Genomic DNA, 6,140 nt, shown 5'->3' with positions numbered 1-6,140 from the left:
GAAATAGAAATTGTTCCATATATATTAATTAGAGGGTTTTCAATCTTGTGTGATTAATTTTTTTGCTACTCGTGCGTGATTATTTATTTAACTTTTTGCTTCAGGTTATATTTGAATTTTATTTACATATATAGATGGTGATTTATCCCAACAAACTTATGGCAGATGTCCTCTTCGTGAAGTGACTCAAAACTTTCATAATTTTAACCAGATTGCATAAACAAAACCAAGAAATACTTGGTGTCCAAACTCCTATATTGCAGCCCTCCAGCCATAAAAAAGTTGTATCATTGACCACACTCTTCTCATTTTTACAGGATTTTGGAAGAGGTGATTGGTGAACACCCATACCCTCAAACCATGTTTAGTTTCATGGAGATGCTTAAACCATTGGTACCATTTTTCACTGCCGCTGTTGTGATTGTACTAAGTCCCTTTGTAAAAGAACGCATACCTTACGCAGTCAGCAATTATCTCGTCTCCACCTTTAACATGTGGCTCGCTAGATTCTGTACGCCTCACATCACTGTAGTCATTGAAGAGAAAGGTGAACTCAAAAGCAACCAAATCTATGAAGCTGCCCAAGCCCACCTACATACCCTGATTTCTGATTCAACAAAACCAAAACGCTTCAAGGTAAGCAAAGAAGATAGGCAAACGGAATCAGTCATTGATATCATGAAGGATGTAGAGGTTATTGACTACTTTAGAGGAATTAAACTCAAATGGAAGTTACGTACAGAAAAAGGAGAGTTTCATTACAGTGCTACTAAGAAATATTTTGAGTTTCCTTTGACAAGGGATACGAAATGGATGTGCTAGGCTCTTATTTAGAAGATATAGTAGACCGTTATGAGAGAATTCAAAAAGAAGAAAAGTTGGTAAAGATTTATACCTGTAAAGAAAAACTTCGTAGTCATCAATATTATGAACGAGATCGTGATCGTAATGTAAATTGGAGTTATGTTAATCTTGAACATTCAGCTACGTTTGAGAAGTTGGCAATAAACCCAGAGCAGAAGGAGATGCTCAAGGATGATTTGGACAGGTTTCTTGGAGGGAAGGATTTATATAAGAAAGTTGGCAAGTCATGGAAGCGAGGGTATTTGCTTTATGGCCCACCGGATACTGGTAAAACAAGCTTGATTGCTGCCATGGCTAATTACCTCAAGTTTAACATCTATGATTTGAACCTTTCCGCTGTGCTTTCAAATGAAGACTTGAGAAGTATATTGCTCTCAACAACTGATCGCTCAATACTGGTAATCGAGGATGTAGATTGTTGTACAAAGTTCTATGATAAAGAGAAGAAGAATTACACGGTTAGCATTCTTTATTCTCATAAAATTTAGTTGCAATTACTCCAATATATGTATATATATATAGTCAACTATTATACCCTTCAGACAGTTTTTCTGCGAATGGATTTAGTTGGGTGTATATTCAGTCTTACATTTGATGTTTATTAGATTGAAATGGACAATAAATGAGTACAATGAGTTTCAATATAAAGTATTTTTTCAATACAAAAAATTGTTATAATGATTCTAAGTGTGTGAGCGTCTTTTTGTTAGACTTGGCTATAATTTTAACGAGATATTTAGTTCAATGAGTCTAATTAGTTTTTATCCTGGTAGAAAATTTTTCCTACTATTGGATGCATGTTTTGTTGGGTTTGAGTCTGAGAATCGAATTAGTAGTATATTTTAACAGAAAAATAGAATAGAAATGGGAATAAAAATTGCATACCAATCATATCTCTTAAACCCCTGGAAGTTAGAGTTTTGTGTATTGATCATAACTTTTAATGAGTACATATGCTATGCACTATGTCAACAACCATTACAATCATCATCCTAGCTGACACAAATGACATTATCTAATTATTTTATTTAATAGTATTTAGTTATTTTTTCAGTTCACACAATCGGGTTTATTGAACATAATGGATGGATTATGGTGGAGATCAACGAATTATTGTGTTCACCACCAATCATAAGGACCGGCTTGATCCTGCTATATTGCGCCCAGGCCGCATGGATGTGCACGTGCACATGTCATATTGCACCATGGATGGGTTCAAGATTTTGGCTTCTAATTATCTTAATATCGAGGCTGACCACCAACTCTATAGAGAGATTGAAGGATTGTTGGAGAATGTAGAGGTTACCCCAGCTGAAATTGCAGAGGAACTTTTAAAGAGTGGTGGTACTGATGTTGTTCTCGGAGGACTCGTCAAATTTCTCGAGCAAAAAACACGTCAGAAAGCAAAGGTTGCAGAGTTGAAGGAACTTCTGAAGAGTGATGATAATACAGATGTTGATGTTGAAGGATTTGTGAAATTTCTCAAGCAGGAAAAACATAAGAATGCAAACGCTGCAGAGGCGGAGCAACTTTTGAAGATTGATCATACTTATGTTGATGTTGATGTCGATGGTGAAGGACTTGTTAAACTTTTCAAGCAAAAAACACTCGAGGATGCAAAGGCTGCAGAGGCAGTGCAAGTAAATAACCAAAAGAATCATAACTGATGGGTAATTTCAAAAGAGATGGTTCGCGTTCTCAAGGAATTAGTAATGTTCCCAAGCCATTCTAGCTCTTGTCAAATCGCATTTAAGTTTTTCATCTGGGTGACCATGAGTGACTTCCTGCTGGTGGTGATCCTTATTTCTTCCTCCCCTCATTTATGTGTTTTCTCTCTTTGTGAAATAATATGCATCGTGTCAATGTGTGGGTTTGCACTGCTGTGAATCTGATTATGTACTAGTGCAAATTGTGTGACCATGCATGTGTTTGAGATTTTGGTGATTTAGAAAGAACTACATGTTTGTTGAATGGATATTTTGCATTAAGCTTTTTATGTGTGCTGCTATATGCCTCTGATCACTTGACTTTTATTGCTGGTAATGTTGACTCTCACTCTTTTTATGTGTAACAGCCCTCCCCTCTCTCATCTAGTTACAGCCCTACCACCATGGAATGTTCATATTTAATTAGTATTTAATCATTTTATGTTTTGGTGAGAAAGCATATAAAAGTCTTTGGAGGTTATTTTCTGTTCTTTGAAAAAAACTACATGCAAATCAAAGACGTAAATCAGTGTTATACTTATTTGATAAATGTACTTTGAGAGAATAGGAACTGATCACATAATATGTTGTGATTTGACTTCCCTTTCACTTCTCCCTTCTTTTGTCTTTTATTTGTTTGATGATCCTGAAGTTAAATTATTTTTAAAAAAAATTGGTGGTTTTTTGTAATATAATAACCTAATTTCTTTCATGTTTACACTGGCATTACTCAAATATGTAAAGACTACAATTCAAATTCTTTTTGTCTGTAGACTTTACAGTATCAATGGATGTCATGTCAAAAAAGGCAACACATGCCACGTCTTTTTCAATGTTCCATTTGGATTATAGTTTTTGGAAGTGCTCTTCACTAATGAAATGCATACCATTTACAACAACTGATGCCAATGGGTTACTCAAATTCAATATGGACTCCACTCCTTGGGCTCATATTGGGATCAAGGGAGACAACCAAATGCGAATGTTAATCTAATATTGTTACTGAAAACAAAGCAATGGATGAAGGGTAACATTAATGGGGGCAATATACCTCTCCTGTTGCCATGCTCGATCAACGCATGTTGAAATTGATTTTCACTTTAGTTTGAGTCATGATGGCCAATAAATCTCTTATCATCTTTTTCTTTTCTTCCTTTCTTGGGTTCAGTTGGGATCAATTAGTAAACATTTTTTTCCAAGTGCTTATCTTTGTCCACATTTGTACTTCTACAGACCAAGATCAATGTTGTTCCAATACAGTTGTCTTGAAGGATAATGACAACTAAATAATGCAAAATAATAAGAAATTGCAACCTTGATAGCTTTTGTGGTCGCTATTGGCTTTTGTGTAGATTAGATGCCTAGAATAGATACAGATTTTGCTATAGTATTTGTTGAAATTCTTGAGACAATGAATGCAATAATGTTTTGAAAAGAAAGGTGAATGATCTTCAAAGTACATTAGATTGGAGAATGTATTCTTGCAGTGAGGTTAATTTATATGTAATATGAAGTTGTATAGATTTGTTGCAAAGCTAAATATGGATTTTGCCTTCAAACCTGTTAAACTGACAAAGGTTAGAATCCTTTGCATATAGTTTTTCCATTGTTTTGAATTTTATAAAAAAAAAATTAGTCTTTATTTTTATTACCCACACTTTTTTTTCTCTTTTAGTTTATTCTTGTTGGGCTAATTAGGGTCTTATTGAAATTTGATTAACTTTAAGCTCATATTTCATGTTAATTAGAATTTAGAGGTGCGTGTTTAAAAAGAATAAAAATAATAGATGAGATTCTAGAATGATGTTTAGGTAAAGTTTTAAAAATCCTTTATTTTTTATGATGGCATAATAGTGTTTTGGGTCAAACTATGGCAGATAGGATGTCTAATCCTAAGGAGTCACCATTATCAGACCTTGCAAGTATTAAACTGGCCTAAGTTCAACTTTGTCCTTTTTCTTAAAGCTTTTCTAAGTATTTAAATTCATTTAGATTAATTTGTCTTTAATGCAGTTACACATTTGTTTTATCTCTATTACTATAAATGTATGTGATTTTAAATTTAATTATCTCATGTATTGCAGGGTTAGCAATGTATGAGAAAATTTTTTATTCTCGTTCTATAAATTTATCATCCCTCCTACTCAAAAATATGAATAAAAATACCATCAAATTACCTACATAAATTTTTTATTAAAAAAAAAACCCCATATAAATTATTATTTAAAGTTATAAATACATATTGTTGAAATATGTAATTTTGTAAGCCCAAATATCAGTTCAATAATAGTAATAATAGTAACAAGTATCAATTCAATCATTTATAGAATATAATAAGAGTAATAATATAAAAAAAATTAAAAATTAAGAAAAAAAGCAAAGGAACAAGAAAATATTGTTAGTCACGTGGGGCTCACACTAACCAAACTTCTAAGCCGACCTTTCTCTCTCATATACATACATATATGACTCTATGACCCCAATAACCCACTCAAAGACTCACACAAAAATAATCGAGTTGTGAAAAACAAAACCTAATATTATATATTAATTCCCTTCTAGTTTTTGTTGCTGCAGCTGCCATGGAATCCGAGGATTACCTGTGTTAACGTACACTCATATGTGGGCTTGGCCCATTTAGATCACTTACTTGTACTGCACACTATACTACTTGTCCTGCACTCATATTTACTTGTACAGCACTCATATGCCTCCTATATAAAGGCACTCATGTATATTATTTTATTTGAGAAATACAATACTATTCAATTCAGTATTTCTAACATGGTATCAGAGCCACTGCTCTGACCTTTTCTTAGCAGTCTTGTCTTTATTGGTGTAACTCCGTTCTCAATATTGCTTCCGCTGTCACGACAACTGCCGCAGCCTTCGCCGTTGAACCTTCGAGTCTTCCAGACATCGTCCTCAGGTTCCGGACCTGCAGCAGCCGCCGTTGAGGAGTCCGAACACTGCAAAGACCATTGCCTTTTTCGGCACCGCCGTGAATATTGCTTCGAAAATTTTTTCGAAGGTACCACGAAGATCGTCTTGCTCCGATCTATCTTTCCGTGAAAACCTCACAGTCATCGGAGTCTCCACGCGCCCTCACGCTCCGCCAGAAGTTTCTGCACTACAGTCCACGCGCCGAACCGAGCCGCCACGCGTTGCCACGCACCGCCACGCGCCATACTGATCCTGCTGACGTCAGCCCTAGCCACGTCAGCCTGCCACGTCAGCTACCGTTGACCATTGACTTTTCTAGAGTTGACTTTTTGCGTAGTTCTCCCTTACTCGCTTTTCGCGTAGATTTCATTTTTGCAGCTGTTTTTTGCATATCGTGTCTCTAAATGGATAAAAAGGATATTTTTCTTCCTCGCCCCATCAATACTGTATTGGAGGGGACTAGGAATTACTTATCTTGGTCTCAAGCTATGCGCAGTTTCCTTAAGGGTCGCATGCTCTGGCATTATTGCACTAGTGCAATCACTATTCCTGTGAAGGGGGCAAGTGAAGAAGATGCTGCTTTTCTCAATCGCATGATTGAATGGGATAGTCACAATCACATGATCC

The 6,140-nt window shown here is 35.4% G+C and overlaps 1 pseudogene; it reads left to right on the top strand.

Annotated features, from left to right (window-relative positions):
* The first annotated feature begins 288 nt into the window (after positions 1-288).
* LOC142644000 (AAA-ATPase At3g50940-like) lies at positions 289-2,531 on the top strand (annotated as a pseudogene).
* The last annotated feature ends 3,609 nt before the right edge of the window (positions 2,532-6,140 follow it).

Source organism: Castanea sativa, chromosome 7, assembly GCF_040712315.1.
Source record: "Castanea sativa cultivar Marrone di Chiusa Pesio chromosome 7, ASM4071231v1".
NCBI classification, from domain to species: Eukaryota; Viridiplantae; Streptophyta; class Magnoliopsida; order Fagales; family Fagaceae; genus Castanea; species Castanea sativa.
The sequence above is the reverse complement of the archived record's forward strand: the minus strand, read 5'-3'. Positions and strand labels throughout refer to the sequence as shown.